Consider the following 20,365-nt stretch of genomic DNA (forward strand, 5'->3'; position numbering starts at 1 on the left):
TTTTAATAATCATGAGATTAGACCACAGATTAGACATGACAAGCAGATAAAAAGGGAAAATCCGAAAACTGTGAATATTTATAACCAAAAGAATTTCCGATGGGTGACCCATTTATACCTAATTCTTTTACCTAAATAACTTTGTGCGACGCTAAAAGAGGCCGTATCGATTTTAGAGTGATTTTGACTTGTTTCTGTAATTCTTTAGGAGCAATTCCGCGAATGCAAACCAAATCAAAGTTTAACGTTTCAATAAATGACATCAAAGTAAATTTAAACAGTTGTTTATTAGTATGTATTAACTTACAAAGACGTGGTCATCAATCATAATTGTTTACTAAATGGAAAATATCTTCGATTTTTTATTTGCCTGTGATTATTATGGGGGTTATATTTTTTGAATTTTATTTGGTACCAATGCACATGACGTAATAACGGCGATTGAAGTAAAATTTTAAAACAAAACCTTCAGTACCTTGGGTAATCTTTTTATTAAAGGGTACATAAATTATAAAATGAAATATACGGATCAAAAATTAAAAAGGGAAACGAAATAAGATTACATATTTGCAATGCCAGCGCATTCCACTTTGTATTTTTCCAGATTTTTCCCTATTTAATGCACTAACTAATCTATTATGGTATGAACTAAAAAGTAAAACAATAAATTATGTTAACACTAACTATTCATACTTTCTCATACCTACTTAGGGTTTTCTAATTTATAATCACAGGCTCTATATTATCAAGAAATGATTCTAAGCTTCATGTATTTTATAATATGTTTATTATGGCCTTACTCAATAATATCTATGAGGAAATAAAGTAATTAGGTAGGTACTAATAACATATCCTGTATTATAAAATATTTTATATTACAAAAAATTCTTATAAATCGAAAAATATTCTGAAAAAAATGAATGTTTTTGTGACAAAGTAAAATATATACATCATTTATTTTATTACTATAAAAAATTCCTACATACCTATTCATTAAGATGAAATATTGTGCATATTTAATAAAAATTAAAAAAGTTATTACACAGTATCTCCCAATTGGTTGGCCTTTGAAGTTTGTAGAAACCATTGAATCCACAAAACTTATTTAATATAAAAAAAAATGTTTATAAATGGATACATAACAATGTTCTTTCATTTTTGTTCTTCAACATAAAACTGCTTGAATAACAGAAAATAAGCTCTTATGGATCTTTCGTCACACCCCTTAATTTCAACTCGCTGCAATTATAAAACTTAATTGCAACCAAATTACGAACATCTAAAAATGTATGCCCAGAAAGTGAAACAATTCATTGTTTTTCACTACCCTACGGGAAATTCCGGATGACAAAAAAATGTTATGTAGAGAATACCCAGAGATACTATAAAAAATAATGACTATATTGAGTTGATGAAATCTCTATTATATATAATTACTTTGAATAAATGATACCGACAGTTACGTTGCATTAAATTGTTGCAATAATTATATACGGGTTATGTTTATACCACAATAGAGGTAGGTCACGGAAATAATAACTTTAATGTTATACATATATAATTCAGAAAAAAATATTTATAAAACAAAGTTGCACAGTTGTAAGCATTATAGTTCAAAATTATCTCAGAATAAAATTAAGATTGTTATTACTTTGAATTTGAGAAATTTCCTTCTATATATGAAAATAATATTTAATGACTAAGCTGTTATAGCTATACTAAAGATAAAAAACCCTAAAGGGTTAACAGAAATTATAGTTTCAATAATTTCAGTTTGTTATTAGCACATTTTTGTCAATTTCTATATTTATAGATAGAATAACGTGGTTTATAAAAATTATGCTATCACACAAAAATTAGGAATCTATTATACTTGCTTATCATATTATATTTCCTCTACAAACATAACTATAGGTACCTACCTAGATACCTAAATGGTAAACCGCATAAAGGTACTACTTACCAAAGGTCAATTATTATTTGGGGGTCGATAAATTTATACTTTATCGCTTTATCTACTTATTTTTATATAACAGGGTGATGTCTAATTGTCTACCAAGTTAAATCTATGTTCTCTGATAACTGTGATAACTAAAAAATGAATTACTTTTACACTCACCGTGTTATAGTAAATCTATATCTTATCATCTCAGGAATGCATCATTATTTATTATCTATAATATATCATAATACAAGAATTATAGAACACAATAAGATTCTATTTACTTATCTTTCGGCCGTGCTCACATGTATGTTGATAAAGCACGTTTTACATCCAAGTAAAATAAGTCTCTATTTCATAATTGTACTACAAATTAAATAAAGATTAGATATATTTGTGTCGGTAAATATTTTTGAAATTTTGAATATTTCGGTGATTTAAGTGCTGTATGATTACACAAACATAATATTATAATAACAAGATATATGCATAATTTTAAAAAAAAAAAACCATGCTCAACTCCTGAAATTATTGTATTGTCACCGATCCTTGCTAAGAGTAGAGTACAACGTTTGAATAAAGTGGGCCAAAACGATTCTTAAGGAGTCGGTTACATACAAACATGCAGGAGAAGCTAATATGAGCATGTTAAAAACAAATATTTTCTATATCATTTAATTGTGGTTTTTATTTCGTAAAACGTATACCTATTAGTCATTTTAATTGCTTTAAAATATTTCTGCACGATTACAAATTAGTTATGTTATGTCGCATATTTAAAAATAAAAATGTTTTTTTAACATTTTTAAAAATAATTTCCGTATGTTGCTTCAGAAACCAACATATCGTTGCAAGGAACCCAAAATGTTAATAAGCGGGTATGCCGTATGTAGATTAAAGAAAACTTTCCATAAAAACAAATAAATTTAAAATACTTATAGATTTATAACTTTATAAGCATACTAGCTTCCGTCCACGACTTTGTACTTGCATCCCCGTTTTTCCCCGTTCCCGCAAGAATTTCGAGAAATCCTTTCTTAGCGGATGCCTACGTCCTAACATCTACCTGCATGCCAAATTTCAGCCCGATACGTCCAGTGGTTTGGGCTGTGCGTTGATAGATCACTATATCAGTCACCTTTGAGTTTTATATATATATAGAGGAAATGTAAAAACTGAAGAAATTACATTTAAATCCATCCAACCTGTCCGTTTTTTCATACGTTATAAAAAATAGCTTTCTTTGTCCTTATGTCCCTATATCCCTTTGTATGCTTAAATTTATAATATAATATATAATACTACGCAACGGATTTTGATACGGTTTTTTTAATTGATAGTGATTCTCGAGGAAGGTTTTACTTAGTATTTTATTCAGTACGTTTTAGACAAAGCGAGCGAAGCCGCGGACGGAAAGCTAGTCTTTTATTCATATGTATTGACATTTTATGCTTATTAAATGTTTTATTTAGATTCGTAAATAGATGAGATATAGAAACAACCATTTGCGTGTTATTATTGATATTTTTAATTATTTCTATTATAAAAATTACTTAATATCACTTAAACATAGATACCTACTCTACCTACAACACAAGTGAAAATTGTAAGAATCTTACCTTAACTTTAACTCTAATTCCGACAAAATATTATCTGCAAATTTGAAGCTTGATACAAATGTTTTATAGGACTACAGTCAAATAACTATTAGAAATTATTTTTAATTTAATGGGTTATAGGTAACGTTGGATTAACGTTGATTTGTAAACAAACAAATAAAATACTTAATTAAAGTATCATTATTATTGGCAGATGCTTCCGGAAAATATAAATGTATTTTATGTAGGCCTCTATATCCTTGTTGTCACACAAATTTGTCACATAAGCGTGAATACGAGGAAACAAATGTATTAAGAAGTGACGTACTCACCAAATAATAAGAAAATATGTACACAATGCTTAAAAGATTCGTTTGTATCTAATACAGGGTTACAACTTTTCGTACGTAAGTATATGAAGACGCGCGTTAAGAGAATAAATACGAGAACGTTGTATTTCTTTGACTATTATATTATACGGTGATTACGACGCGGATGCTAATCGCTTTAGCACGATATTAGACAGTGTTCTATGTCAACTAAACAAGTTCAAGTTTAAAGATACTTGCCCTACGAAACATTTGATTCCTTTCTTTTTAAATAATAGCACGTAAATTTAATACAACACTGGAAAGCTAAGTATAAATAGCTGTATAAAAATTAAAAATTTATTATGCTTTATATACTTGCACTTACCTACTTGTTAAAAATCTGGATTTGTTAATATTTGAATAATTTCACAAATATTAAATAAAAGTAAAATATTATCAACACCTATAGATATGAGTACAAACTAGTTAATATTAGGTAGTATTTTTTTGAGAACTGTCATCAGGTAAACATTTTTAATCTTGTAAACAACAAATTATACACAGTACGAAGCTACCTAAATCAAGACTATAAAGCAAGTAATGTGGCGCACGCAAATCAAAAGAGAGACTCACTCATAAATATTTTAAATAAATTATATTATCCTTACAAAACAGCCTGACAAAGAACGGAAGTTAGTCGCGGAAAGATTGCTAAAATTGATAAATCATAATTATTTAGGTGTGAACTGTATTACACTAGTAAATAAAAACACGTATGTGTTAAATTTGAGCTTGCAGAGTTCTCAATTAAATAAGCGTAACAAGTAAATTAAATTTCGTGCGTTTGTATCTATTCCTTCTACAGTTGTAGGTAAGAGCAGCGTAGACTGCTACGGCGTAGACTACGGACGGGACTCCTGTCTGAAATGTTTTATTATATTATATCAATATAAAGCGATTACAAAAAAGCATAATATGGTTTTTCTTGTTTTGAGTTTTATCTGAAAAAAATAATATTTAAAAAAATTACAAATTAATTATTGGATAAATTGTGATTTAAGCCAGAGGTGAGCTTATCAATATTTTTTATTATACCTTATAAAGGATTAAGTACAAAATTAATTAGTTAATACAGAGATGGAATTTTTGTAATAAAAACATTGTTGTGAGACATACAAAGATTTTATCACATGTTTTGTTAGGCGCGGGTCAAACACAAGCGGCGCGGGCGCGGGCGTGCCATAAGCGCACCTCTTGAATCTGTTTTGCACCACGTCCTTCTTATACATTTTGTATGAAAGAATTTTGGAAAGGCGACGAGGCGGCACGCCACGGTTGCGCCGCGGGCGTACCGCAGGCGTACCGCAGGCGCGCTTCCCCCATCGCATCCAAATAGAGGTCAATTCACGGTCATACACAATCAAAAACAAATCGGGTGGTAGTAGACCGGGAGATACTGACACAAAATTTCGAGTCATTTGTCTGTTACAATTTTTACAAAAAAAAAATTTGCAGATTTTCGGCGGTATGGCGACCATTTGGAATCGTCCGAAAAGTATGGCATGGCGATTTTCGTAAATGGCTGCACGACGATGGTTACCTGTGCAAAAGTTAGCCTGGTACAAATGGTTGAATTGTTTTTTTTAAATAAACACATTCGCGTCGGTATGGCGGGCTGTAAGTCACACCGGAAAAGTATGGCATGACACTACCGCCTACTTCTTTTTTATGGGCTATCGGTAAATTCTAAATTTTTTGTGTTACAAATCGTTTGACTTCGCTATTTTTCCGACGAGTTCGACTAACGCCCACGCGACTAAGCCGACGGTACCAGCGTTCACACCATCGTTTTTCTTTTTGTCATTGCGTACTAAGACCCCTGTAGAACCGCCATCCTGTTACAAATGACTCGAAATTTTGTGTCAGTATCTCCCGGTCTATAGGAGACGGTAGCCTGTCAGTCAAAAATGTGTTCTCTCTGTGTGGAATTATATAGAGCTGCTATTACATACCCTTCTTCGTTTTGTTTTTAAAGGTGAATTGAATTAATCGATGAAATGATTTACACAGGTGATGGCAGTAGGGAAAGTGAAAATGAAGAAGAGCATAATGAAAGTTCCCATGTATTTACAATGTCAGAAATAAAGATAATCCTGATTTTGATTGTGTTTTTTATTTATTTGTAATTGTAATAATATTGTGGAATGATCAGTACTGTAAATACTTTTGAACTGAGATTTTAATGAAAAGATTTATATGGTTTAAATGTAAACCTGTGTTTGAAAACCATATTTTATCTATACTAATATCATGTCTGGTTCACTACATACAAAAGACGATTAATGCCATCCGTCTACCAATAGATGCCGCTAAGTGTATCATTTTAACCAGCAAAAAATAAAATTAGATTTAATTGCAATTTCATTGCTTTTTATAATTTTTTACATACTTTTGTAAATGGAACCTACCTATTTAATTTAATTTTCACTCGATTTTAACTAATTTTACAGAAAAGTTTATATTCAAAACAACGCCATCTCATGAAACTACTATAAACAAGTTATTCTCCTCCGATTTGGCGATGCTAAACGAATACTAGATGGCACTAAGACGTTTTTACGTTACTTTTCACGTTTTTAACACAGACTAATAATAATATCACAGACCACAGACTAATAATAATATACTACGTTTTTAATACATAACCTCATTGCCTTTGCAGTACCTATAAAAAATATTGTAAATGGGTTAAAGCCGTTATTAATTATTACTAACTGCGTTCCTGTAGCGGCTTATATTAGGTAGGTACCTAGTGTATTGATCGTTTTCATACGAAAAATGAATTGTCGGAAAACTTGCGAGATTGTGTGAATATTTGATTGCAAGATCTCATTACAAAATAATATACATAATACAACCTATACTTAAACCGTAGTAAGTATATTATTTCTAGTCACATTTAATTATAAGTATATAAATTATAAATAAATATTAAAGGACAATATTACACAAATCGACCTAGTCCCACAGTAATCTCAATTAAGGCTTATGTTGTGGGTACTAGACGACGATAAATATAATTTAATATTTTATAAATACATATATAGATAACACCCAGACCCAAAAAAAAAATAATCAAGTTCATCACACAAATATTTGCCCTGACCGGGGATCGAACCCGGGACCGTCAGCACAGTAGGCAGTTACTTTACCCCTGCGCTAACCGCGTCGTTAAGAATATCAAGAAATCATCATAATGATAATAAATCGAAACTAAAGTTAAATACCTACCTACGTCATCTTGTTTTATTTTCTAAATAATCCTATCAGATTACCTTTATATGAAGTATGAACCAAAAAGTTTTGAGATTTAAACCGTAGAAAAGGTTTTGAATGATCCTTTGCGTTTTTTTTCTTTATGCGCCTAAAATTAAATATTTCGACATCGATTCCCATAAGAATGAAGTATTTTCCCGTTATAAAAAGTAGCCTATGTTCATCAGGTAGGTATAATTTTTGCTTCGAATGGTGAAATAATTTTTCAAATCAATCCAGTAGTTTCGGATCCTATTCAATACAAACAAACAAACAATCAAATCATTTCTGTTTTGTAGATAAATACGAAAGTTACTCCGTCATAGTAGGACAAAATAGAAAATAGTGGGACCACGAGAAAATAGGTATTCCCGCACGCGTCTGAACCGATTTTGACGGAAATTTCGATATACATACACGGTACATACCTACGTTGAAAAAGGACATCTCAATTTTGTTGCATAAATAGGATTCAAGGTGTAGGAACAGGGATTAAATAAGGCACACGGTTGAAGCCGTAGAATGAAAGTTGGTAATTTATAAGATTAATTTATTGTAAAATAAACTACTTCATATTCTATTTATCATTCATTGACTTATCATAAACTTTTGAGTCTAGTTAGGTACTAGTACTTACCTATTATGTGAAAACGGCTTGAACAGACAAGGCCATTAGGTGAAGCGAGATTGCCAAATATGGGTGATCTGTAGATTGCCGTCCTGCTGTCGAGCGTTCGCGGTACGGACGCCGCGCTGTTGCCGCACCGTGCATTTTGTATGAAAACAAACGACCGGCCGTGCGCCGTACGACAAACGCACAGCTTCGGCACTGTAGCGACTAGCGGTCCGATACGAAACGCATAAATTGAAAGAGCCATAAGTGTTGGAACAACATTCCACCACCATTTAACCAGTTTGACAAATATTAATAATTTTCGTTTCCAATACCGGAGACATATTTTAAAATCCTGTTCTAACCCTGCATTTGTATCGAATTACAGTTTACACATAAACTTTAATTAAATATTTATTTTATTTACTGGTTATAATATAACATAACATTATATAGACCGTTATTTTCTGCCTATTTATCATTATAATTATAAACATTGTAAGTATATGTTAACGGAAATGTATGTAATCCGTCATTGTATAAAATTCCCAGGAAATGTATGTAGGTAATTCCTAAAATCACATGGAAATGTGTGAAATAAATTATTTTATAGTACACATTTCCTAGGAAATCCATACATTTCCTAACAGTCGGAAATGTAAAACATCTAAGATATTGGAAGGTACGCGGGACGAGGGGTATGTATGTCGCAATCGGATTGTATAATCCGCCGAATTACAAACGGCCGGCATTTTGTAATATGCCGAAAATTCGTAATCAGAATTTTTTGGTTTGGATAAGGGGGTGGGTTAGGTTAGGTTCGTGTTTTTTAGAACTATACAGAACTGGGAACTTTAAAAAATTCATTTTGTTACTTTTATTAGTAGGTACGATCCTTATAAGTATTTTAGTGTATTCAACCAACTTAAAAAAGTGGGACTATTTTACAACAATTTGAATATAAATTGTATTATTGTATACAATATCGAAGCTTTTTAAGAAATGTATAAAATACTTTTTTAAGAATTATTATCATACATAATATTATGTTACCGGCAATATATTAAACCCGGCATTGTATGCAATTCTTAGTAAATGTAGGTATGTCATTCCGAGAAACAGTCGGAATTATGTATATCATGTTTTAACTGATGTATTTATTTATTAGTATTTATCATATTAATAGAAATATATCTTTCACATAATATACTCATGTTAAATTATCATTATATACAATTCTAGACTGAAACTCCAATAGTCACTTGGGGATGGGGTCACTGAAAATCAGTGGTGGTGAGGTATTAATCACCTTGCCATCATATACTGAGTTGGCTCCATTTGTCAGGTCACTCACTGCCACATTACAGTTCTTAGGAATAAGATTATTTTTATTTAATTATTTTTCTTTTTATTTCTTTTTGTTTTTCCTTCGTTTATAAATGTATCTCGTGTTGTGATCTTGACAATAAATATGTTTTATTTATTTATTTATTTAATGTCCCTTACTGCATGCTTTTCATGCAGTTGTCCGCACAATATGTATTGTGGTCTTTGTCCATACACACTTTCTCCAAAGCCCTGCTTTGGTCTTGTTTGATGTATAAGCTCCTGTATATTAGTAAAAGTTAATCAAATATTTAATTCTTATTTCTTGAAATTTGGTATAGTATTCTTTGTGTGATACAAATCAAAACCAACAGTCAGGTTAGGTAGACTACAATTTACAAAACTGGCAGGGTTGCCATGCAATGGTTGGTGGTTAATGAAACACTTGACTCGACTGTAAGCTTGTATTGAACTGCTTAAACTGTAGAACAACAGGACTATATATTCTAGACGCACACATACAATAGATTACACACTACACTGTAAACTGTAGAATTAATATTAAAGACATAGTTCATTATATATTTTGTAGTCTTTGATTATTTATACAACAGACTAGAAATAAATACTATGTATGCGATTATACCTATTCTCGCCATCCATTTTCGTGTTCCTAAAAATTAAGTACATCTTAGTCAAAGGGCAACTTATTGTGCCCTTGCCCGTAATGCACTCATAATAATTTTAAGTTGAATGTTTGTCATTCTTTATGTACCAAACACAGTCACGGCCACGGCGCTCATTCCATTTTACTGGTATTAAAACAGATGAAATCCTTCATGATCCCATATCCTTCTTAGTAGCAAATGTAGAAATCCATAATCCATAAATCCATTATTGTGTCTACAATGTTTTTGTGGAGAATCGTATTTACATTTGGGATGGATTAATTCTTCTCCTCTCTTGAACAAATTTGTTATTGCGAACGTAAGCAATAAGTCTGTAATAAAACAATCTTATATTGGGTTACATAAACCAATCATTAAAAATCATGTTTGTAAAAATTTATGTTCAGAGAAAATATCAGTTTACCATATAAAACTTATTTTCTGCCTGTAGATTCTACATAACCTCACAGTCCATCAATCATATTTAGCACTTATTTTTAAAATATTAGTCAACAATGAAAAACGAAAACAAACAAAGCTTCTCGTTTTGGTTTTGACAGAATCTCGTAAATAAACTGAACTAAATACCAGTCATAATAAATAATGTAGGTACTCTGTGAGTCAGCTTTGTCTAATTGAAAATCCGAGTAGGTACAAAATCAGTGTTGCCAACTTTTTTTTTCGAACCCACATATTGGAGCCTCGTGGCCCACCAGAAATCCACTAAAGTAATCGGTCTTTAAAACCACCAGAAAAAACACTAAAAAATATCCAGAGACATGTAAATATTGAATGCCCGTTGGCGAATTTTTTGCGAGTTATTTGTAAATAACATCTATTTTGAACTAAGTAATTTTTATTTTTGTTACAATATATGTATTTAAAGATCATCTTCAGAAGAATCTTCTTCTAGAGTTTCAGTATGTGAAGAATAAATTTCTATGAAAGAAATTTTTGTGTGGTTTCGGCATATTTAATGTAAAACCCTTTTAAGGTAAAACCATATTACTTCACAAAATTAATTAAAATACGACAAGCTAGAGGCTACCGCGCGGCCGCGGCATTACCAATACCGACTGATTGTTTATACAGATTGTTTTTGTACACAAATATAGAATGTACAATGTACATATAACCTTTTGAATCGAATCATACTTTAGATCAATAGTTATAAAGTCTATAATCAAAAATATTCAAGCAATAGACAAACAACTTTCGGGGAATTCCCGTATGTTCGTTCTGTTACCAACATGACACAAAATCATACCCTTGTTTCACATAGTTCAAGTCGTTCTTTTTGAGTATTTATGTAAATCTTTCTAGTGGTTGAAACTCGTACCTTACCACTAATTGAACTCATCTAAACCACTAGGAAAATCCACCAGCCACTAAAACCAATATTTGTCCGCTAAATGGGGGAGCTAAACCACCAGATGTAGTGGAAATTCCACTGAGTTGGCAACACTGTACAAAATATTATGTTGACCTCAATGTTGACAGTTGACAGTTGTCAAGTGTGACGCCAAAGACTTGAAAATAAAAGGTACGTGTACATATATTTACATTAGTGCCATCTAGTGGCTCTGGAAGGAAAAGAACATCAAGTCTGTGTTTAACGTGCCATCTAGTGTGTTAAAAGCAAAATACCAAGAGATATAATCGAACATGTAGTACGTTTATTCCCCACTGGCGCTTTAATTGCGTAAATTCATAGTGCATATTTTTTTGTATGGAGTGAACCGTCTGTTGTATACGTAGTATATTATTATTAGTCTGTGCTAATATTATAAAGAGGAAAGGTTTGTATTTATGTATGTATGTATGTATGTATGTATGGTTTTCACGCATAAACTAGGTACTGGACCGATTTTGATGAAATTTGGCACAGATAATCTTTAGACCCTGAGAAAGAACATAGGCTACCTTTTATTGCGAAATATGTACCACGGGCGAAGCCGGGGCGGACCGCTAGTACAATATAAATTTTGTGTTATTTTAACCTTCTTTTCTTCCATCATTACACCAGTACTACTTTAAAATTACTTTAAATAATAAAATTTTCCAAGTAAATTCCAACATTTCCAACAAAGATATATTTGCAATCGTGGGGTTATCCTCGCTATTTACTTACAAGGAATTATCAAAACAAAATCGTTACTTTCAAATCTCTTTTAGCACAAAAAACATAATTTTACTAAATTATGCATGAAGAAAATGCATTTAACCACTCTATATAAATATCATTTTCGGACGCCAACAGCGCGCCCGAGGCGCGCCGGCAGCGCGCCCGAGGCGCGCCGGCTGGCGCGCCCTCGGCGCGCCGGCTGGCGCGCCCGCGGTGCGCCCGATGCGCGCCGCGCCGCTTGTATATGTCCCGCGCCTTAGTGTACGTTATTAGTACTCTGCTAACTGTCAATAAAGGAAGTTATAATGTTAAATTATACATACAGTGACCGGTATGGAAAAATACCAATTGGAAAAACATCACATAACTAAAATGGAATAATCGGAAATAAAAATAAATCCGATCAGGTTTTGGAGTGACGTACGATTTAGTTTTTTTGAAATTGCATTAATAACAATAATATTTACGTCATTAATATATGAAATCATTTTTATTTGTGTCGTTAATATAAAATAATATGTGAATTTGTGTTTTTGCTTGCCATAAAAAATCGTTGTAATTGAAGGACTCACGAGTCTTGAATCTTGGATACAATTTAGGATTACAAAGCATATTAAGGTTGACATTTATTATATTAGTTGTGCCTTATACAACACAGGAAGTTGGATGAGGTAGTATCTTCTCGATCTATTGCTATTTTCGGTCAGGAAAACCTTGTCTTTCGATCGAACCAAAAATTCTTTACGTACCGAAGGATTTCTATCCCACACATTCTTAAAAAGGATATGCGTAAAATACCGCTACATAAAATATGTTGTTTATGAAAAGACCGTGTCTCATTTTGTATATATCGGCTTCTGAGGTTACCGTTATCCTTATTTATTTCCTAAGAATGGCTAACAAATACAATATTCAAGTTTATAAAATGCGTTATATCTAACTTGAAATGTAGCTTTTAATAAATTTAAATATGTTCATATCACAACGTTCAATTATCAATACTACGTATATTATTAAATGCAGGAATGTGTAGGTATGCCTTATTCAATCTATTTATTTAAGTTTAATTAATTCAAAATATCTGCACGGTTATAAAATCATAATGTTGAGCTGCGCTTAATAGTTCAATAATTTATCCTACCGATGATAAACCAGAAACATACTTTGTAATATTTATCCATACACGTGTTCAAACCACGTCATTTTTCATTAGGTCGTTCCACTCAAATTAACATATTCAAAAAGTGCAATAAGTAAAATAAAATCTCAGTAATAAAAGTGAAACAGAGTGGCTACGGGTAAAAATTTAGCTTTGATATGACAAAAATGACGTGTGCCACGTGCGCAGTGAAATAGTTGATTGGACTTTGAACGTAAACTTGCTAAAACTTAAAACGTCGAGACCTCAAGAATATTGGCTCGCGTCTCGTTAAGTGTTTGGTGTTGTTGAGTAATGTAGAACTTGACTTGAACAGTTGACAAGTTTGTAAACTGTTTTCCGATTTTTAAATTATGGAATACTTTTTGGCTATGTACCTTCTACGAATTAATTATATGTTATGCAATAAGTAAAATAAAATCTCAGTAATAAAAGTGAAACAGAGTGGCTACGGGCAAAAATTTAGCTTTGATATGACAAAAATGACGTGTGCCACGTGCGCAGTGAAATAGTTGATTGGACTTTGAACGTAAACTTGCTAAAACTTAAAACGTCGAGACCTCAAGGATATTGGCTCGCGTCTTGTTAAGTGTTTAGTGTTGTTGAGTACCTAATGAAGAACTTGACTTGAACAGTTGACAAGTTTGTAAACTGTTTTCCGATTTTTAAATTATGGAATACTTTTTGGCTATGTACCTTCTACGAATTAATTATATGTTATTTCCTAATAATATATCTGGTATATAAATCAATTTTACCTATTTTAATTGATATGTGTATGTAAGTTATTTATGCAATGTCTATTTTATTAAATCACTATACATACACACCTTAAATAAGTTTTCCAATAGAAGATGGATTATAATAATTATAAGTAACTCGATTCTTCGCTGATAATAAATTGACAAATGTTTTGATGGTATCCATACTAATTTTAATTTATGGTAGAGCTTTCAAATAATGCAGGCTTCGTTTACATTTTGTGCTGAAGACATTAAAAAAATCTTACAAACTTTCCCGTTTATAATATTAGTAAGATAAATTGAAATGGAAACTAATTTTAAGCAATTACATGCAAGCGCAAATAAAATCCCAGTTTATAAATCTTTCAGGGTCATGTTTCGGAGTATATCACTACATAGTATAAAACAAAGTCGCTTTTTCTGTCCCTATGTCCCTATGTATGCTTAAATCTTTAAAACTACGCAACGGATTTTGATGCGGTATTTTTTAATAGGAGTGTTTCAAGAGGAAGGTTTTAGCATATTATTTATTAATATGCTAAAATATATAAAATAAGCGCAATATATAAAATAATAGTAATAGGTATATAAAATAAGCGCAGTAATGTTATTATTTTATATATCCACCAAGCACAAGGACGTTGACACCGTATTGACACCGTCGACGTAGAGATGGTCTCGCAATTTGCCGATTTGAGAAGGTCGTGTTCAAATTTCAACCTTACCTTGTAAATTCAAGTACAAAATCAAACCACACTGAGTCCATCCAAATACGGATGTATTTGTTTGACTATGATTTTTGTTCATTGGAAAATAATATAACCTGAAAAAGGTATTGACTCATATGCCTGCATATTTATAATGCCTATTTTTATTTTATTCTACATTTAAAATTAATTTGTTATTGTATATTTTTTAATTATACAGTAAAAACCAATAGATGTTTACCATTTACCGTTTCAATTCGTGGGATTTCTCTAATGAATGAAAAAATTAACGACTGTTTAAAACTTTTTAAAGTAAAACAAAAAAGAACTGTGTTCCCATAGTTAGTTATTATGATAATATCAAATGTAAGTATTTTAGTCGTAATGTTTCTTATATTTAATTAGCAAGACAGTAAATTGATATACCTACGTTATTAAGCTGATAAGTTATTTTATGTAGCTTTATTTACCTCTTATAAATTATTTTATTAGTCATTAAAATCGTATAGTAATAAACATAGTTGTTTATTAAAACCCTAATATTTAGTAATATAAATATGATATTATACACAAAACTAGAAGTTGGCTCCGTGAGCAAACATTCATCTTTTTGATATCTATCTAGTTATGAATTGAGTATTTGTTCATCTATTTAGTATAATATTAGCAAAAGCTTTATAGCTTTATCTTCAGGAAGATAAAGCTAATACTAATATATTATGTTACTAATACTGCTTACTCAGGAGTAAGCAGTATTAGTAACATAATATATTAGTTATAACTGGTTTTACCACATTGATTGCTACGGTCATTATTATAAACTTATATTCATGCATTTATTAAAGTTCCCATTTTCATTTTTTTCATTTTTTTTTTAAGAAGCATTGCACCCATTACCATAAAAAATAACAATGGCAAGCTATGTGAAATTATTATATATGTTACAGTTACAACTCATTGCCGGTTAAAACCATATTAGACTGCGAAAATCAGTCAAAAACGTTTTTGACTAAGCGCGTTATTCGAAGTCCCAAGTCCTAAGTGATAATAAAAGATATTATTAAGCTTATAGCTGATTCATTAAATATAACTAGAAGCACAAGCTTTTATAAATTATCATATCCTACAGCGAAGAACCCGGATAATAAACACAAAATAACAAACAAAGCGTAGACAATAATATACAGGCATACTTGTAAAACACCAGCAACCTCGCAGGACAAGATAGCTAACATCATAAGTAACAACATTTGTTCTACGACTTTTGATAATTTGTTAGATTTAATTTTCATACAAAAATAAATATTCATTTAATTTTCCGTTTGAATATTATTTAAAACTCTACGCGCATCCCAAAAATTACGTAAACAAGAAGCGAACGAGAGGGGGAAGGGGGCGTCGCGTCGTCCTTTCGATAATAAAATATAGAACATAGACTTACAAATGTTAGGAGAGTAGGTACAATAAAAGCTTAAAAAATCATTTAAAAATAATTTATTGCGTTATGCCAATAGTCGTAGAACAAATGTTGTTACTTATGATGTTAGCTATCTTGTCCTGCGAGGTTGCTGGTGTTTTATAAGTAACCCTGTATAGAGCAAAAACCCTCTTGCTCTATATTCTCTACGCTTTTCAGAAGTAAAGTACCTACCTACACTATTTAATGTTGAAGCAGTATGATCGGTTATTGTTTGGCTTAGTATCGTAATACATGTTATTAAAATAATATTACTTAGTGCTTGTTACTATTTATAGAACAAAAAAGGCGGAATATTTTGATACTGCAATTGACTATTATCACTTTAATTAGGCAGTTACCAGATTCTTTTGAAATCAATATTGTCAATAATATAGGTAATTCATTTGTATTCATTATAAAATGAAAAAAATATATTTATAAAAAGAATGGGTAGTACCATTATTAGTCTATATTAGTCTATAAAAATACCCTGGTTCATCCAGATACAATTGCGTAATCACTGTCCGTTCAATTTGATAATAGTTTCTAATGTCTTCACTTAACGATGTTTTCGTTATCTACTAATAACTGGTTTTCAAATTAACCGCAACATGATTTAAATATAATGTATTGTGTATTTATTTACATTAATTAAAACACATAGTTGCTCAGGTAAAACATGGAATATTGCAAACATTATAATAGTAGGTACATTGACTTTTTAAATGCTATAAAATTAAATTTTGATACAAATTATGACGACATCGTCAGTTTGTGAGCCAAGATATTATATGTTATTTTGTAAAATTACCCACACGGGAACATTTACGGTCTAATGAAGATGATGGTTATCTGGCTATAAACGAAAATGTGATTCACTGCCCAAAACCTTTGGAAGCATTTAAGTGTTTATTTCTATACTTTTCATTTCATTTACAAGTTTCACTTACAAACATTTTTACTTAGACATAGCGTAACTTCTTAATTTTTGGAACATTAAAATTATTGGTGTTGATTTAAGTTGCTTTTATATTTGAGTATTCATTATTTCATCATTAATTCTACGTAGAAGCGTCAATACTTCTGCAAAGTATATTCATAATGTCTATAATTATGATACTTTCGCAATTCAAAGCTGCAGTATTCTAGCGATTGTAATAGTTACAGAAAACATATTTGAAATTTCAAAGATAGCAGTGCTCATTGTATTACATCACCCTGTGAAGTTTATTATCTACCTATTTCCAAAATATTTTGATGAAGTATTAGAGAATAAACATAAATTCCGCGTTAAGTAGGCTAGAAATATTGCACGCATTCTTTTTATTTTGATATAATATGTCTAAATGGTTACACTTTTAGTGAAATGCATATATTGTATATGCAGGGGCATAGTAAAATAAATGTCACCCCACCCAATGTTTTAGCACATAAAAATTATATAAACTGGTTAAATTATCTTGTAACAATAAATCTTATCAACAAAGTACTTTAAGAAAAAATGTTATACTTAAATGAACTTAAAAGAGGGCATTGACCTGATAATTTAAAGATTATTAATACTAATAACATATCAGTTTCAGTGCTACAAATAAACGAATTAAAAAAAAAGGTTATTTTACTAGATTCAAGTCATTTGTACAGAGTTTAAATATTAATATCTACTACTTAATGTCAGTATCTAAAATAGCTCTATTTTTAATTAGCGCTCCACATTTTTAGTGATTGATTTAAAAAAAATATTTAAACCTGTATGTAACCTGATTTCTCCATAAATCGTTCTTACTCTGAGGGCAGAGGCAACGAGGGCGTTGCTGCGCAAAATTATTTAACTCTATATTTATTATGACTTATTACAAATATCCCCACCGGCCTATTAGTTGTCTATATTCACTTGTGGGAACAATAAGCGTTATATTAACCTTATTTTTAATTACCTTGGGGAAATAGCCCACTAAGTTTATTAAACAATTGGTTGAGTAAGAAAATGTGCAATGACTGTTACGAAATCCTATAGAACGAGAACTATCTTATGAAAATTTTCAATGATAAGCTTAATTTAATTTATAAGTGTGCGTATCCAATGTAATTTATTGAAATAACTTTGCTAGATATTTTACTACTTAAAGGATAGATAGATCAAAAAGTAATGAAAACAACTGTAAAACCTATAAATAAATGTATGATGGTTCTTTTGGGCGTACGCTTTTCACACAAGCATTTTATAAACATTTCACATCCAAATACGTTTTAAAACTATAATGTGAAATTGATATACAGAAATAATTGAAAAGGAACAAAAATGGTAAGGTGTGTTTTAGTTCTAAATATTGTGTAGACCCGTCTAATTCGTTTAAAAATACTTTTTTATTGGATATCTCTTAGAGTATGTACCTACATAATTCAAGGTTCGAAAGCCATCTTGTAGCAGCATTAAAAATGTGAATTAAAATAACCAGCCGAATGAAATAAATACATAAGATATTTATTTAGTTTCTATATTTTCTCTTCCAGGTTCTATTTTTGGCTCAAAAATGCTGAAGTTATGAATTTATTTTAGTAATATTTAACGCGTTTAAAGACGTTGTTACATAATATTTACTAATCATAAAAGGCCGGCCAAAACACCAAACAAACAATTAACAACAGTAACACTTCTAGTGTTATAACTATACAAGTGTTTAAGGGCGGTGGTGACCACTTAACATCAGGTGGCCCAACTGCCCCTTTGTAGAAAAAAAAAATCTTTTTTGTTAGTTCTTCTATTGAATGTGAGGTTTAACTCTACAGATGTTGTTAGTTGTATATTAGAAGAACCTTCTGTAGGTTACTAACATATCATTTTAAATTTATTGCGTGTGTGTTTACAGAATACTCTTTCAGTACAACAAACCTTGAGTAGGAAGAAACTAAAGACCCTGAGATAATTCTTATTAATAACTTGCAATCACCATTCGAATATTATAGGGAAATTAACAGATTTTGTTTACTTATTTAAAAAAGAAACATGAGTTCCTGCTTTGGTCCAAAACTTGTTGTAATCAGGAACTTTAAATGCTGAGACACATACCTACCTACAACAAATACATGATAACATAACAATGTTTAATTACTTTTTAATAACTGATATCTATAACTTATAAGTCTCATTTAACGTATTATACAGGGTGTCCCACTATCGGTATACTAAGCGCGAAGGAACGTGTAGTCTTGCATACACTGATCACGTAAAAAATAGTTAAACAACAAAATTGCGTCAAAAATTGTTTGCTACATTTTTCCTTAAAATTGGGCATTTTGTCTATGAAAACATAATCTTAAATGATAGCTCACGTGCGGGTGGCAAAGTTGGGTGGGTAAGCAACCCGCCCAACTTTGCAACCACTAACAAGCAGTTAGTTAAGAATTCATCTATTTGAAAAAAAATGAATCTGGAATTTTATAAGTATTTTTACGTACTCAGCGTATGCAAAACTATAACCTCCATTGAGCTTAGAATACCTACGGTGGGACAGTGGACACCTGTATAAAAATCATCGATGACTTGTTCCAATTAATTGGGATAGATTTTCTTTATAAATAATAATCTGTATTTGCATTTTCCGCCTGCTATTTCCGTTAAGATATTCCAAATAGAAAGTTGTCCATTGAAGTGGATGAATATTGACAATTGACATCAAGATAGTTGTAAAGTATGTAGTTAGTACCGTCATTAACGTTGAGAGGATTTAAGAAAATCGATGCTAAGTGTAGGATTAAGTGTATAAAAGGCGTTTTTGTACAAATTTATAAATATTTGCACACCAATACCTGTGTACGTTCAAAGGTCGCGTTCACGATGGACAGTAGTTTAAGTGTTTATTTTGCTTATATGTTTCATGTTCAAACAGATATAACAAAGTAGGTAATCATTATATAAGCAGAAGTCCTTGTACATAATTTAAATTCCGGAATATACACATCGTACACACTACGGATTTATGATTTTCATCTGAAACAGGCTTTAGTCAAACCTTTGAGCCACATTTATTGATATTCACCATAATATTCACATTTAGTGTAATGTATGGCGACCGGTTGTTGATACAATATCCTATCTATATGTATCATAGGTAAAACTTGTCGGACCTCATGGCGAAGAGCATCATCGCATCATCCGATCATTTTCATGTTCACGTTTCTATCAGGCTTTCAATCACGTGGCGAAAACATGTACGATTGTACGACGAGTTCGAAGGATCGGGTTTGGTGCAAATTTAAGCTCTTCTCTTTATATATTCCTACTATCAACGTTATTAGGATATTATAGAGATATATTTTTATGCGAAATGACGACAGACTATAAGTCGGTTGCTACGAGCCTGTTCTCAATTAACACTTAATAGCTAAGGATATGAGA

The 20,365-nt window shown here is 31.1% G+C and overlaps 1 protein-coding gene across 1 annotated transcript in view; it reads right to left on the minus strand.

Moving 5' to 3' along the window:
• LOC149484530 (very long chain fatty acid elongase AAEL008004-like) overlaps window positions 1–3,936 on the minus strand; it is a 41,228-nt gene extending 37,292 nt beyond the window's left edge. Inside the window, exon 1 of the mRNA XM_089700624.1 lies at window positions 3,873–3,936. The gene's annotated coding sequence lies outside the window, so the exon portion shown is untranslated. The remainder of the gene's footprint in view (window positions 1–3,872) is intronic.
• Window positions 3,937–20,365: the final 16,429 nt, after the last annotated feature.

This window comes from Colias philodice, chromosome 11, assembly GCF_061535455.1.
Source record: "Colias philodice isolate Cphi_HAF_F1 chromosome 11, ilColPhil1 Martin Lab GWU primary, whole genome shotgun sequence".
NCBI classification, from domain to species: domain Eukaryota; kingdom Metazoa; phylum Arthropoda; class Insecta; order Lepidoptera; family Pieridae; genus Colias; species Colias philodice.